This window comes from Salmo salar, chromosome 06, assembly GCF_965601325.2.
Source record: "Salmo salar chromosome 06, fSalSal1, whole genome shotgun sequence".
Classification (NCBI taxonomy): domain Eukaryota; kingdom Metazoa; phylum Chordata; class Actinopteri; order Salmoniformes; family Salmonidae; genus Salmo; species Salmo salar.
Window position 1 is genome coordinate 48,611,225 of NC_138296.1, and position 17,072 is coordinate 48,628,296.

Consider the following 17,072-nt stretch of genomic DNA (forward strand, 5'->3'; position numbering starts at 1 on the left):
TGTGTGTGTGTGTGTGTGTGTGTGTGTGCGTGCATTAGCAGGGCGGCCGTAATGGAATATATGGGGGCCGGTTCTGGTGGGCCGGTCTGGATCAAAGTCCAGGGCTGTTTTTTACTCCCAATCCGTCCCTGTCTACACCTATTAGCCCCACTCGTCGCTTTACGGATTCACGTGTGAGGCCATGTGCTAAACAGAGTGAGAAGGGTAATGTAGTAAATAACCAAAGAGTTCAAGACTAAAAGAGCTGAAATGAGCAGCCTACAATAAGGAAAAACTCCAGGTAAAAATACACTATCTAGTCCTTGGCCTATATCCTAATCTGACTTTGATGCAGGTCATGTTGTTCTTCACATTACCATCTCTGGTAAACACACACTATATCGAATAAAATTAAAGCTTATTTGTCACATGCACAGGATACAGAAGAAGGTGTAAGTGGTACAGTGAAGTGGATATTTGCATAGTGGCAATATCAAAAATAGAAAGTGTCCAGATGAAAGTTCAGTACAAATATTTTATAATTATTAAATGATGCTTACCCAGACACACTTGTCTAAGTTGATTGGTCATGTGAAAGATATGCTATAACCACCCCTCAGCCACATCTATACTGAACAAAAATATAAAAACAACATCATGAATTTCCAAGATTTAACTGAGTTACAGTTTATAGAAGGAAATCAGTTAATTGAAATGAATTATTTAGGCCCTAATCTATGGGTGGGTCTGGGAGGGCATAGACCCAGCCACTTGGAAGCCAGGCCCACACACTGGGAAGTCCCAGCCAAACAGAATGAGTTTCCTCACAAATTGCTTTATTACAGAGCGAAATACTCACCAGCGCCCGCACTAGACATGTACACATATTCATGAAATACAATAGATGGACATAATCACCCCAGACACACCTGGCTAACTTGATGGGTCATGTAATGATCTGGCGAAGTGGAGTCTTTTGTTTAGACATGTAGCTAGCTAGCTAGCAAAACAATTCACCATAATTTCAACCCATACTACTAGCAATACAAACAGATTGTCATAGCTAGCCACCATGCATGAAATGCCTTAGTATGAATCTGCAGGTAGCTAAAGCTAACCAACTAGGTTCAATGTTAGCTGGTTAGCTCAAATTAACCTATAACTAACAATGCAAATGGATTTCTGAGATACCAATAATATTACTACACAGATCATACACGTAATGTTAGCGAGCGAGCCAGCAAGCTAATGTTTGCTAGCCAGCGAACGGTACGTTTTAACTTGCAATGAAAACGACTTTCTGACAAAATGTAAAATATGTGAAAATGTAGCTAGACTCTTACCTATATACAGTGCATTCTGAAAGTATTCAGATCCCTCAAGGGCTGTGGCTCTAGTAGGTGCCCTTACAGACACATTACAGGACTACAGAAGTGAGGGTTACTTTGGAAAACTATGGAAAGAGGTCGGAGAGATTTACATTTACATTTAAGTCATTTAGCAGACGCTCTTATCCAGAGCGACTTACAAAATGGTGCATTCACCTTATGATATCCACTGGAACAACCACTTTACAATAGTGCATCTAAATATTTTAAGGGGGGGGGGGGGTTAGAAGGATTACTTTATCCTATCCTAGGTATTCCTTAAAGAGGTGGGGTTTCAGGTGTCTCCGGAAGGTGGTGATTGACTCCGCTGTCCTGGCGTCGTGAGGGAGCTTGTTCCACCATTGGGGTGCCAGAGCAGCGAACAGTTTTGACTGGGCTGAGCGGGAACTGTGCTTCCTCAGAGGTAGGGGGGCCAGCAGGCCAGTGGTGGATGAACGCAGTGCCCTTGTTTGGGTGTAGGGCCTGATCAGAGCCTGAAGGTATGGAGGTGCCGTTCCCTTCACAGCTCCGTAGGCAATCACCATGGTCTTGTAGCGATGCGAGCTTCGACTGGAAGCCAGTGGAGAGAGCGGAGGAGCGGGGTGACGTGAGAGAACTTGGGAAGGTTGAACACCAGACGGGCTTTGATCTTCAATCTAGAGATTGCAGAGCACTGCAAAATAAGTGTACAAACAGTGTGTAAAAGACAGCCTAAAACAAGCTCAAGATTTCACGACTCATTGAGCACTGTAGGACAGAAAAATAGTGACCAAAGTGATGGTGAGAGCTTCCAAAGAGCTATCTTTTATCAGGTGCTTGACAGTCTCACAGCTGACCTGCAGAGGCGTTTTTCAAAGAAGAATTGCAAGATAATGCGAGGGGTCCAGTCTCCCAACCCAAAGAGTACAACATTCTTGAATGGGGAGCCTCTGTTTGCCTTTGCAAACATGAGGTTCATCAAACCAAGCGGCTTCTTGATAAGAGAGAGAAAAGTGAAAGGGACAGACCGTCAACTCTCCTTGACTTTGTTGTGTTTCTAGAACCTTATAAAGAGGTCTTCCATGAGCTATTTCGACTTTGTAAGATTTCTGTTACACCAGTCAGCAGTGCTTCTTGCGAGAGAAGCTTCTCAGTTTTAAAACTGATTAAAACCCACCTTAGGACAGGTTAAGTCACCTCGGAATTCTCATTGTTGAGTTAAGAAGGGCACAACATGGATGAGTTTGTGAAACATTTTGCCAGTTCTCACCAGAACTGCAGAATTATGCTATTTAAATCTACCTAGGATAATTTGGCCCTCAGGTGGTCCCTCTGGTCATGATTTAAACCTGCACTGTGTACTAGCTAGTACACTGACATTCCAAAATGATAAATCCAAACGGTATCATGTCACACAGATTTAATTTGGTCTTGATTAGGCCAATTCCAAAACTTTTCTTTGCTATTAGTTAACATAATATATATGAGCATAAATATGACACTGTAAGTTTGTAATATTGATGGGCACCAAAATAAAAATAAAAAATTCAAGTCCATTTCTTCTTGGATGTCAAATTGCAGTGTTTTTTTTGTAAATTTATGTAACACACAAATGCTATCTTATCTCCTCGGTACTTGAGCTTTATTTTCTGAAAATATTTTGGATGTTCAACACTTATAGACCCAGATTATATATTCATGAAAACAGAGTGACCGAAGTCTCTCCAGTATGTGAGTACAGTGTGTGTGTGAGAGAGAGAAAGAAGTTGAGCTGCAATTCCGAGATAGAGACACTGACTATTCATAGTATGTTAAAGAATTCTATTGAAGTAACCCTTTTGGACCACACTATCTGCCACATAGTGAACTCTGGGTTAAGTGAATTATCACTTCTACCTCTATAATCAGCAATCATAGGATTCATTCATGCTCCTTAGATGCCAGGTTAGGGTTACACACTAATTTTCTCTATCATGGTCCATGGATCCCCTGAAGTAGCCTTGGTAACTCTGGGACTTCATTTCCTGCGGTGGTCCTCGTGAGAGCCAGTTTCATCATAACGCTTGATGGTTTTTGCGACTACACTTGAAGACACTTTCAAAGTTCTTGAAATGTAATTTCTTTTTGCTTATTTGAGCTATTCTTGCCATAATATGGACTTGGTCTTTTACCAAATAGGCTATCTTCTGTATACCAACCCTACCTTGTCACAACACAACTGATTGGCTGATACACATTAAGAAGGAAATACATTTCACAAATTAACAAGGTAAACATATTAATTGAAATGCATTCCAGGTGACTACCTCATGAAGCTGGTTGAGAGAATGCCAAGAGTGTGCAAAGAATATAAAATATATTTTGATTTGTTTAACACTTTTTTGGTTACTACATGATTCCATAGTTTTGATATCTTCACTATTATTCTACAATATAGATAATAGGAAAAATAAAGAAACCCTTGAATGAGTTGGTGTGTCCGAACTTTTGACTGGTACTGTATATGTTTTTTTAAAGTAGTCAAAAGTTTAGTATTTGGTCCCATATTCATAGCACGCAATGACTACATCAAGCTTCTGACTGTACACATTTGTTGGATGCATTTGCTGTTTGTTTTGGTTATGCTTCAGATTATTTTGTGCCCAATAGAAACGAATGGTAAATAATGTATTGTGTCATTTTCGATTTACTTTTATTGTAAATAACAATATATGTTTCTAAAAACTTATACATGAATGTTTTACCATGATTATGGATAGTCCTGAATATATTGTGAATAATGATAAGTGAGAAAGTTAATGCACAAATATCATACCCCACAAAATAATCTGAAACGCAACCAAAACAAACAGCAAATGCATCCAAGTGCGTGGAGTCACAAACGTGATGTGATCATTGCATGCTAGGAATATGGGACCAAATACTAAACTTTTGGTTAGTTTATTACACATACTGTATAAGTGAATTTGTCCCAATACTTTTGGTCCCCTAAAATGGGGGGACTAGATACAAAAGTGCTGTAATTTCTAAACGGTTCACCTGATATGAATGAACATACCCTCAAATTAAAGCTGACAGTCTGCACTTTGACCTCAGTCATTGTATCATTTCAAATCTAAAGTGCTAGAGTACAGAGCCAAAACAAAATATTTGTCACTGTCCCAATATCTTTGGAGCTCACTGTAGATTAAGCAACACTTGTTTCCAACTACCACCTCACCTTTAGTAATGTTGCTGTAAGGGGAGCTGATGGCTTGGCTGTTGGAGAGGGTTCTGTAGAGACAGCTGTAACTGCCCTGGTGTGAATCGTCCATCTTAAACTTTGTTAAAGTAGCCCTGGGCTGTGAGGATCCAACGGTCACATTCATGACGGAGTCTCCATTCAGATAGAAGATGAATTCCACAGCATTACAGAGGATACGGGATGGAAGAGTGCAGGTGAGTTGGACCTCCTCTCCATGCAAGAAGGCAGAATACGACGGGTCTGTGGAGAGTGAAGGCTTCTGCAGGACGACACCTGTTGGTCAAAGACGTAGTTTAGTGAGGAAACAATAATCACAACCTATCTGGTCTTCATACTAAGTTAAGTTTCTTTGTGCAACGGTCAACTCTCCACTAGGTGGCAGAGCAGGCTACAATACTGCAGTAATATGCTTTTTAGGATTTTCTCTATGAAGAGACCTTTCTGCACAATTCAAACCAAATGCTGATAAAACTCAAGTCTAGACAAGGCAAAGAGACTCCCTTACCTGAACAAATAACACCTGCGTCGTTACCATGATTACAGTTATATGTTCCTCCTGTGTGTGGGCACTGTGTGATGGAGCACTCCCTGCCAGAGCAGCCAACATCATCCTGCCAGATGGGCCCACTGCCCTGACCAAAGTAGGCCCTCTCTGGGGCACTATCAGCTCTCCCACAGCCAAGCTGTCTGCAAACCACAGCAGCGTCATTCAAGTCCCACACGTCGTCACACACGGTTCGCCAGTGACCAGTTTGATAGACCTCCACCCTCCCAGAGCAGAGGTCACTCCCATTGACCAGTCTGATATTAGGTTTAACTAGGAATGAAATTAGAAAATTAAAGAGGAAATGGAAGCCTTGCAGTATAATATTCAACTAAATCGATGCCAAGTTGACACAACTAAAATCAAGGTATTTCTACTTTTATCAACCACAATAGCAACACAGGGACTTTTCTTACCTGAGCAGAAAACACTGGCATCTTGAGCCTGTAAACAGTCATGGTGTTTCAATCCTCCATGTGAACATTCTGTGAGGGAGCTCTCAGTGCCTTTACACCCAACATCATCCAGCCAAGTAGGCCTGCCACCACTACCCTGACCTATGTGGGTACTACCTTGGACACTCACAGCCCTCCCACAGCCCAGCTGGCCACACACCACATTGGCATCGTTTACGTCCCACCTCTGGCCACACACTCGTACCCACTGGCCCTTGAAAAGAATCTCTACTGTTCCCGAGCAGCGATTAGTGCCATTGACCAGCCTGATCTCTTCATCAGCTCAAGAAGAGGAAAATAAATGATTAATAATGATCAATAAGCAAATTAACACCGTCAGTATTGTCAAAGCTGTTCTATTAAAAGTTGTTACAAATATGTTGCTTAACCTTTTAGGACTTTAACAGCATTTTAAAACTTTTTTGAGACTTGTGTTCACATGTAAATGAACACTTACCTGCCAATGAAGATAACACCATTTGATGAGCTGTTGGGGAGAAACACAGTGAAATCTTATGAATGTATTGTAATGCTTAAATTTTTTTTATAACTGCCTTAATTTTGCTGGACCCCAGGAAGAGTAGCCTTGGCAGCAGCTAATGGGGATCAATAATAAATATAAATAAATACAGACAACCAAAACATTATAATTAAAACAAACATTTACTGAGGTTGCCATTTCTAAATGGATAACACCTTACTATAATGTCCAGTAAAAAAAAATCACACATTTAAATATACGTTTGCTCACCATTTAATAAATGTTACTGTTACATTTATAAATGTTAGTAAGCTATATATAGATATATAGATAGTTATTGACACATTTATAAACAACTTTAAACGTAAACCCAGCAAGCAAACATAATTTGCATATGCTGTTGTGGTATTTAAACCATTTGTAAAGCCGGATGGTTGTCTTTTTTTAGCTCAAAGATTTCCTTTGTGAAACTGCCCTGTGAGATGTGTGTCATGTACCATAGTTAACTTGTTGTGGTTAACATTTGCCAGACTCTCACAGACCAACTGCTTAGTATACAGATAAAGCTTCATTTAAAAAATATATATATATTTCTCACATTATAGCGCTCTTCTAAAATCAGCTAATCCTGCTTTCTGCAAAAAGCTATGAATGACTCCACACTTTATTTTATGAAAAAGTTTCCTCACTTGATGTTGACTTACGTTATTTCCTGATATAAAATGGATGACTGGAAGAACACTTAACTCTAGAGTCAGATGTTAACAGTGTAGGGAGATCTGTGTGACAGCCAGAGAGAGAGTGCATCGGCCTAGCCCAGTTGTTCGGGAGATAAAACAAAAATGGTGGGTTCTAGTAGCTAACTACACCGTTCACTACATGTCAAAAGAGTAAATAACTACTGAAAATAAGATTTGAATTCAGATTAACTACCACGCAAAGTGAAGTTAATATAACTGCACGGTCCAATTTCAAGTAGCTATTACAGTGAAAAAATGCCATGCTATTGTCTGAGGAGAGTGCACAATTATGAACTTGAAAATGTATTAATAAAGCAATTAGGCACATTTGGGCAGACTTGATACAACATTTTGTATAATAGTAGTGAAGACATCAAAACTATGAAATAACACAATCATATAGTAATCAAAAAGCATTAGACAAATCAAAATCGATTTTATATTTGAGATTCTTCAAACTTGCCACCCTTTGTCTTGATGACGGCTTTGCACACTCTTGGCATTCTCTTAACCAATGTCATGAGGTAGTCACCTGGAATGCATTTCAATTAACAGGTATGCCTTGTTAAAATTTCATTTGTGGAATAAATTAAATAAATCTTTCCTTCGTAATGCGTTTGAGCCAATCAGTTGTGTCGTGACAAGGTAGGGGTGGTATAAAGAAGATAGCTCTATTTAGTAAAAGACCAAGTCGATATTATGTCAAGAACAGCTCAAATAAGCAAAGAGAAACGACAGTCTATCACTACTTTAGGACATGAAGGTCAGTCAATGCAGAAAATTTCAAGAACTTTCTTCAAGTGCAGTCGCAAGAACCATCAAGCGCTATGATGAAACTGGCTCTCATGAGGACCACAACAGGAAAGGAAGACCCAGATTTACCTCTGCTGCAGAGGATAAGTTCATTAGAGTTACCAGCCTCAGAAATTGCAGCCCAAATAAATGCTTGACAGAGTTCACGTAACAGACACATATCAACATCAACTGTTCAGAGGAGACCGTGTGAATCAGGCCTTCATGGTCAAATTGCTGCAAAGGAACCACTACTAAACCACAATACACACAGTGTGTGTATATTGCATGTGTACAAACACCTGCACGGCATCAGCCTCAGGAAAACCGGCATTAACTGTAACACTGCCCCTCAGTGTCATTCAAACTTACTTTGCATTATGTTTTACTTTTTTTATTTTTACTTTTATCTTTGACCGTCATTCTATCCCTGGCCCAGCAACTTCACTCCCACTTGTCTCCAATTCCACATCCCAAACCTCAGCATCCCTCAGCCCATCCCACCTATCTCTTCTGGCCACCCTCTTCGGATGTCTATGCACCATATATCATTCAACTATGCTGTGATGTTTAGCATACAATTTCAATCTATCTAATCAAATGGAACTCACAGATTGTAAGTTGAAGATAAATGCTTTTACTAAGAGTATTAGTATATTAGTAATTGATGGACCCGGTGTCTCCAGATCTCCCAACAGTACTATTTCTAGGGTCAATTTTAGATCAATGTTATGCAATGGATCTATGTCCAGCTACTGTGAAAAATGTGGATGTGCGTAAAACCCTCCATAGTCTGCGTTGTTTTAATATTATATGCCCATGGGGAGAAATGATGGTGCCTGTAAGTGTGACAAAGCCTATTTAAAACAAGTTGTTTTGTATTTGATTCTAACTATTATATCTCTTTTTAGGATTTATGAATAATTACTTTCATGTTGCTAATTGACAATGTTTGGCATGTCCATGCTCAGCCATAATGAAATGTACAGTAGGCCTAGCCCCTATAGCAGTGTGAATGGTATTGAAGCCATGCAAGTACTTAGAACAATGTGGACTGCAAATTGGTTCAAGTTAACATATTTAGCTAAATTAGGTCTACATTTTGTTATTTCGTTTTTGTAAGCCATTTAACAAACTATAACGGACTAACATTGGAATTGGAGTTGATTCCAAGGCAATTCATAAAAGACTGTAAATACACAACTTGAAGCAACCACACATTTCGGCATGGAGCACGTTCTGATTGGCCGGTGAGGGGCCAAGCCTCGGCACAGCCACAACTTGTTCATTTATCAGAACCCAGCCCTTTCGTCCCGACGCCAGGAAGCGCACGATAATTGTGATAGTGAAAGCAACACATATGTCTGACATAGCCCTGAACCCATAGCGCTACCACCTGTGATTAGAGATACCATTGCGTTAGGTTTGTTAAAATAGAACCATACAGTACATTCTCAAAGTATTCAGACCTCTTGACTTTTTCCACATTTTGTTAGATTACAGCCTTATTCTAAAATGGATTAAATCATTTTTCCCCCTCATCAATCTATACACAATACCCCATAAAGATAAAGCAAAAACAGGGTTTTAGAAATGTTTGCAAATTGGTTGGGGAGCGTTGCCGCACAGCTATTTTCAGGTCTTTCTAGAGATGATCGATTGGGTTCAAGTCCGGGCTCTGGCTGGACCACTGAAGGACATTCAGAGACTTGCCCTGAAGCCACTCCTGCGTTGTCTTAGCTATGTGTTTAGGGTCATTGTCCGGTTGGAAGGTGAACCTTCGCCCCCTAGTCTGAGGTCCTGAGTGCTCTGGAGCAGGTTTTCATCAAGGATCTCTCTGTACTTTGCTCCATTCATCTTTGCCTCGATCCTGACTGGTCTCATCCCCACAGCATGATGCTGCCACCACCGTGCCAGCTTTCCTCCAGGCCAAAGAGTTACATCTTCGTTTCATCAGACCAGAGAATCTTGTTTCTCATGGTCTGGGAGTCCTTTAGATCCCTTTTGGCAAACTCCACGTGGGCTTTCATGTGCCTTTTACTGAGGAGTGCCTTCCATCTGGCCACTCTACCATAAAGGCATGATTGGTGGAGTGCTGCAGAAATGGTTGTCCTTCTGGAAAGTTCTCCCATCTCCACAGAGGAACTCTGGAGTTCTGTCAGAGTGACCATCGGGTTCTTGGTCACCTCCCTGACCAAGGCCCTTCTCCACCGATTGCTCATTTTGGCCAGGCGGTCAGCTCTTGGAAGAGTCTTGGTGGTTCCAAACTTCTTCCATTTAAGAATGATGGAGGCCACTGTGTTCTTGTGGACTTTCAATGCTACAGAAATGTTTCGGTACCCTTTTCCAGATCTGTGCCTCGACACAATCATGTCTAGGCTTTATTTTTGCACTAACATGCACTGTTAACTGTGGGACTTTATATAGACATGTGTGTGCCTTTCCAAATCATGTCCAATTAATTGAATTTATCATAGGTGGACTCCAATCAATTTGTAGAAAGGGAAACAGGATGCACCTGAGCTCAAGTCTCATAGCAAAGGGTCTGAATACTGACGTAAATAAGGTATCTGTTTTTTTTAAACTTTTAATACATTTGCACGGTATTGTGTGCAGATTGAGTATTTTTTTTTACAATTTTAGAATAACACTAACGTAACAAAATGTGGAAAAGGGGTTTAGGAATGCACTGTAAGTGCATTAACTGGGAAATGTACAAATATTGAATTCTAATTGAATTCCTATTCAAAACAGACCAAACATTTCAATTCAACTTAAATACTCCACTTTATGAGTGAATTCAATCATTTAAATGGACTCCGACCCTGGTTGAAACCCTCCAAACTCATGTTCGTTATATAAATATGCCCATTTACCTATCTGGTTTGCTATTCCAAATAAAATGACATTTTTTTTCTTGCGTGTCTTGAAAGAGGATTCTATACCATGAATAAATATGTAAACCGCGATATCACTAGAGAATTAATCATTGTAATTTTCACGTAGATGGACCCACATCAACTTTTAACTCTGAAGTCACAGTTGTGTGAGACTAGAAAGGAGACATGAGAACTGGAAACAAGTCCTTTGTTATAGGTCAGTTTGAATTTGCCACTGTCTACCAAGTCGCTCGTGAGCAATATTCATAGAGACCCAAATGCACAAATTAGCCTGTTAAAATTGCATTGCAGATATTAATATTTTCAATATATAATCTATTGTTGTTCATGTAAGGCACTTGAAAGACCTTCCTTTATGAAAACTTAGTTACTGTAATACTCACTTAATGCCACAAAGAGTAGAATTGTCACCATCTTTATCCTTGTAATGTCCTCCAATATCAGCTAGGATTCTCACCAACACTTGGTAGTAAATTATTGCAATATTTACCCCAGATTTAACTGTTTTTAAGTTACACTATGGTGGATGAGCAAAACAAAATTCTGATGAACCAACATTGAGAGTTAAATTACAATTTTCTGGCAATAATACTGCCATGTACAAAAGGTCAATGTGTGATCTTCTAGACACTTTCTGGTATTAGCATTTTCATGACAGAGAAGAGAAGTAAACTGTCACAAAACAGGAAATCCCACCCAACTGAGCAAAAATGTGGTTGGTCTCTGGTCAAGTCACTAATTCCACTGAACTGCCCCCGCACACAACACTGAGCTCAACATCACAAACCCCACTTGTTTCATTTTTTTAAACCAAGAACATGAGACCCCTAAAACAAGACGATTGAGCTATACATACACATATTTATACAGTTCCAGTCAAAAGTTTGGACACACCTACTCATTTAAGGGTTTTTCTTTATTTTTACTATTTTCTACATTGTAGAATAATAGTGAATCAAATCAAATCAAATTTATTTTTATATAGCCCTTCGTACATCAGCTGATATTCTCAAAGTGCTGTACAGAAACCCAGCCTAAAACCCCAAACAGCAAGCAAAGCATGTGAAAGAAGCACGGTGGCTAGGAAAAACTCCCTAGGAAAAACTCCCTAGAAAGGCCAAAAACCTAGGAAGAAACCTAGAGAGGAACCAGGCTATGAGGGGTGGCCAGTCCTCTTCTGGCTGTGCAGGGTGGATATTAACAGAACATGGTCAAAATGTTAAAATGTTAAAATGTTCATAAATGACCAGCATGGTCAAATAATAATAATCATAGTAGTTGTCGAGGGTGCAACAAGCACGTCTGGTGAACAGGTCTGGGTTCCATAGCCGCAGGCAGAACAGTTGAAACTGGAGCAGCAGCACGGCCAGGTGGACTGGGGACAGCAAGGAGTCATCATACCAGGTAGTCCTGAGGCATGGTCCTAGGGCTCAGGTCCTCCGAGAGAAAGACAGAAAGAGAGAATTAGAGAGAGCATATTTAAATTCACACAGGACACCGGATAAGACAAGAGAAATACTCCAGATGTAACAGACTGACCCTAGCCCCCCGACACAAACTACTGCAGCATAAATACTGGAGGCTGAGACAGAAGACAAACTATGGAATACACATATGGAATCATGTAGTAACCAAAAAAGTTAAATAAATCAAATCATATTTTATATATTGGGTTCTTCAAAGTAGCCATTCTTTGCCTTGATGACAGCTTTGCTCTCTTGGTATTCTCCCAACCAGTTTCACCTGGAATGCTTTTCCAACAGTCTTGAAGGAGTTCCCACATATGCTGAACACTTGTTGGCTGCTTTTCCTTCTCTCTGCAGTCCACCTCATCCCAAACCATATCAATTGGATTGAGGTCAGGTAATTGTGGAGGCTAGGTCATCTGATGCAGCACTCCATCACTCTCCTTCTTGGTCAAATAGCCCTTACACAGCCTGGAGGTGTGTTGGGTCATTGTCCTGTTAAAAAACAAATGATAGACCCACTGAGCGCAAACCAGATAGGATGGCGTATCGCTGCAGAATGCTGTGGTAGCCATGCTAGTTGTGTGCCTTGAATTAAAAATAAATTACAGTCAGTGTCACCAGCAAAGCACACCCACACCATTACACCTCCTCCTCCATGCTTCATGGTAGGAACCACACATGCAGAGATCATTTGTTCGCCTGCTCTGCGTCTCACAAAGACATGGTGGTTGGAACCAAAAATCTCAAATTTGGACTCAGACCAAAGGATAGATTTCCACCGGTCTAATGTCCATGGCTCGTGTTTCTTGGCCCAAGCAAGTCTCTTCATCTTATTGGTGTCCTTTAGTAGTGGTTCCTTTGTAGCAATTCAACCATGAAGGCCTGATTCACTCCTCTGAACAGTTGATGTTGAGATGTGTCTGTTACTTGAACTCTGTGAAACATTTATTTAGGCTGCAATTTCTGAGGCTGGTAACTTTAATGAGCTTATCCTCTGCAGCAGAGGGAACTCTGGGTCTTCCATTCCTGTGGCGGTTCTCATGAGAGCCAGTTTCATCATATTGCTTCATGGTTTTTGCGACTGCACTTGAAGAAACTTCAAAGTTCTTGACATTTTCCAGATTGACTGACATTCATGTCTTAAAGTAATGGACTATCGTTTCTCTTTGCTTATTTGAGCTGTTCTTGCCATAATATCAACTTGGTCTTTTACCAAACAGGGCCATCTTCTGTATACCACTCCTACCTTGTCACAACACAACTGATTGTCTCAAACGCATTAAGAAGGAAAGAAATTCCACAAATTAACAAGGCACACCTGTTAATTGACAAGCATTCCAGGTGACTACCTCATGGAGCTGGTTGAGAGAATGCCAAGAGTGTGCAAAGCTGTCATCGAGGCAATGGGTGACTACTTTGAAGAATCTCAAATATAAAGTATATTTTGATTTGTTTAACACTTTTTTGGTTACTACATGATTCCATATGTGTTATTTCATAGTTTTGATGTCTTCACTATTATTCTAAAATGTAGAAAATAGTAAAAATAAAGAAAACCCCTGAAATGAGTAGGTGTGTCCAAAATTTGGACTGGTAAAATATATATATATATATATATATATATATATATATATATATATACACACACACACACAGTGTACAAAATGTTAAAAAAAACACCTTCCTAATATTGAGTTGCAAAACAACAGTTTAAGAAATTTCTGAATCTGGAAATCCAGACCATCCATTCACTGTATGATAAATTATTACATTCATTACATACACTAACATTTTTAATACCATTATCTGTAAGACAAATGTCAAAGAGCATAACATACTGTTACTGTTGAAACCATTTTCAAAATTAGTTCAAACTCACTTATTTTACTGGCGACTTCTCAGAAGAGTTACCAGATCAGGGAGTTAGCACTCTAACTCATGGGGGGAATCCCAACAATCCAGCAGATCCAATCTGGTGAAATTTGCGTCGAAACAAAGACAAAAATGAAATCAGCAATTCACATATCACAACCCATTTGAAGTAACGGTCAACCCTTATTAACATATATTTTTCCTTCTATATGCAGACTGAACAAAATACATTTGTATATTTACCCAAGGACCAGGGCCCCAGGGAACTGGTCATTTCCCCTTTGAACACATGATTCACATCGTGATTCAAAAACAAACAACACTGCATGTTAAATAAACAAATCTGAATAACCAAGCAACTTAGAATTACAACTCTTGATAATGCCATAAGGTAATAGTAAAATAGACTGGAGAATGGTGTCTCTCATTCATATTATAATTAAATCCCACCTGTCTCGATCATTTCTAGTGAGGTTGATCAGGCTTCACCAGAAAGTCAGGACACAGGTCATTCAACACCATTAAGAATTTCCTTTCCCTTTTCTTTCCCTGTCCTTCAGAAACCATTTAAAAACATTTCAAACATTTCCATCCTTCTGCATACCCAATTTAAAACCAAGTTGTAAAGACCCCTCACAATAAATCCCACGGTATCAACACCACTAACCCATATTCACAACTGATAAATTGTGTGTGCGTGCTGATGTGTGTGTGGTAAACCGGAAGTCAAAAACACACACGTGGTCAGGCCTTATCTGGCAACTCCGTTTATGGCCTAATCCAGATACTTTTATACTTAAAACGGCCAAATATCACTAACTGCTCTCCCCAATACCACAGTCTCGGGGAACATTCCAAAGGGAGATAATGAACCCCCCTCATTTTCATGGAAAAGAAAGTGTACATTTTGATCAGCAATCCAAAAGTATTAATAATAATAAACCAAACATGATAATGGTAAATCCACTGTCCTTACTCCAATCATTACATTTGTTTTAATCTACCCCATCGTTTATTTATCCTTTATTTGGCACGTACTACCCTTAGACACTGCGACATTATCCCGCCACCGAGTCTAACGAGTCACTGCTCTCTTTTCCCCATGATTCTCCATAACCACAGCACCACAATGTTCATGAACAACAAAAAAGTTCATTTTAGGTTTGGTGACCCCTCCTCCCGTTCGTCCCTTCTATAAATCAATTTCAGAATAAGACGACAAAATGTAAATTCATAATAAAACGTCTCACGAGATTAAACCCCCCCCCCCAAGCTTTTCTGAGTTGGCAAGGAGTGTTTGGCCAGATAATATTTTTTTACCTCTTTAGAATCCATTCCCTTGAAATTTCGCATAGATTCTTCAACCCAAAATACTTTTTCCTATGGCAATGTTAGCCAATTTCTCATCATAAGGAATCCGCGATATTTGATCCCTGGCATCTATTAAAAAGTTGCTTGAGACGTGGGCTCCTACGTCTCACTTCACATAGAAACTGTAATGTCTATGAACCACTATCAATCCAACCGAGGCCATTCACTGCTATGTAACATCTTCCTGTCCCGCTGTTTTCAAAAAGGATGTTACTTTTGTTTTGACAAAGATGCACATTTTTGCATCGCAGTATCCCTCCCGAATGCACAGGGCTCCATTCCTACCTTACACTCCCTTTTCCAATGACCAACAGCCCCACACCTAAAACAGGACTCTTGATTTCCCCTTTCCTCCCCATTTCCTTGTCTTACTTGGGCCATTGAAACCACTGTTAATGACTTTCACTCTGGCTGCATTAACCACTCGTACATCTGCGGAATTAGCTTTCTGCTCTATTTCATCCACTACCACCGCAATTGCTGTTTTGATCACAGGTTTCAAACCTGACATCAAAGCCAATGTACAAATTCTATCAATGTACTTACGTACCCAGTCCTTCTGTAGCTGAGTACATCCACTAATTCTGGGTTTATCGGTTTGTATTTTTTGTTGATAGAATGCAGACATCAAAACAATGGTACATTGAGCTTTTGATTCTGGTTTTGTCATTGTGCCAAGTCACAATTGCCTCCCTGAATTCTCTATTAGATTGGAATTTTTCGTTAGCCGGGAAATGCTGACCAATTTGATCCAGTTTGCAAATTTTTTTCTCCCATATTCGAGGCGAATTGGTATAATGTCCGTGCGACTTTTTCAGCGCCTTTATGGCTCTATTAAACTTCTCTTCCTCTACCCCCACTTTACCGGGAGCATTGGGTCCGCCGGTCGCCATTTCAATAGTTATTATTCTGACGCTTCCCCGGACGGTATCCAGTGTTTAGATCTTCTTCACTTCCGTCTCTAAAAAAACACCTTCTATTAACTATTTTCCAAGGTAGCGCTAACCACTTCCCCAGGGAATAGTTAGAGTATATGTGCATATTAATTGGTCATGGCACTTAATACCTTCTATTAGAACCAATACTAAAGCGTATGCAAAGGTATTACTTGAGAATACGGCTGACCTAACGTCTTATTCCAGTGTTGCGCCTCAAATATCACTGTTGTTGATAACACACATTATCAAAATTATACACAGTTGTCTTCCTAGTTCCACATAATCTGGCACGGCTCCCCCTCCCAATAGGGCATACACCAACCTCTCTCCTTCTTGCTACTACACATAAATCAAACAGCGTTCGAATATCTTATTGCTTTTCTTTTAACCATGAATGTGGCTTACCTTCAGAAATTATAGGCAACCTTCTTATCATTATCCACAAACACTCTACTGCCTCTGTCACTGCCGCTGGGACTTTTGACTCTTTTACAGATCTCACAGAGGAAAACCTACACTTGGGACCTATCCTTTACGGAACCTACCCTACACTGTAATGTTGCTCATGGATCTCACAGGTGAATACCCCACTAGGGACCTACCCTACACCTTATATTTACCTGGATCTCGCAGAGGAAAACCTACACTTGGGACCAATCCTATACGGAACCTACCCTACACTGTAATGTTGCTCATGGATCTCACAGGTGAATACCCCCACTAGGGACCTATCCTACACCTTATATTTACCTGGATCTCGCAGAGGAAAACCTACACTTGGGACCAATCCTTTACGGAACCTACCCTACACTGTAATGTTGCTCATGGATCTCACAGGTGAATACCCCCACTAGGGACCTATCCTACACCTTATATTTACCTGGATCTCGCAGAGGAAAACCTCCACTCGGAACCTACCCTACACCAGATATTTACGACCG

At 40.1% G+C, this 17,072-nt stretch overlaps 1 long non-coding RNA gene across 2 annotated transcripts; it reads right to left on the reverse strand.

Annotated features, from left to right (window-relative positions):
* Positions 1 to 11,378: 11,378 nt before the first annotated feature.
* On the reverse strand, positions 11,379 to 15,721 carry LOC106607469 (uncharacterized). Of its 2 annotated transcripts, XR_006770252.2 has the most exons (4): positions 14,273 to 15,105; positions 14,066 to 14,101; positions 13,830 to 13,922; positions 11,379 to 11,918 (listed from the first exon to the last, which is right to left on the reverse strand). It is a non-coding gene; the product is annotated as an uncharacterized LOC106607469 (long non-coding RNA). The 2 variants fall into 2 exon arrangements; XR_001329202.3 differs by lacking the exons at positions 14,066 to 14,101; positions 14,273 to 15,105 and adding an exon at positions 15,143 to 15,721.
* Between the last annotated feature and the right edge of the window lie 1,351 nt (positions 15,722 to 17,072).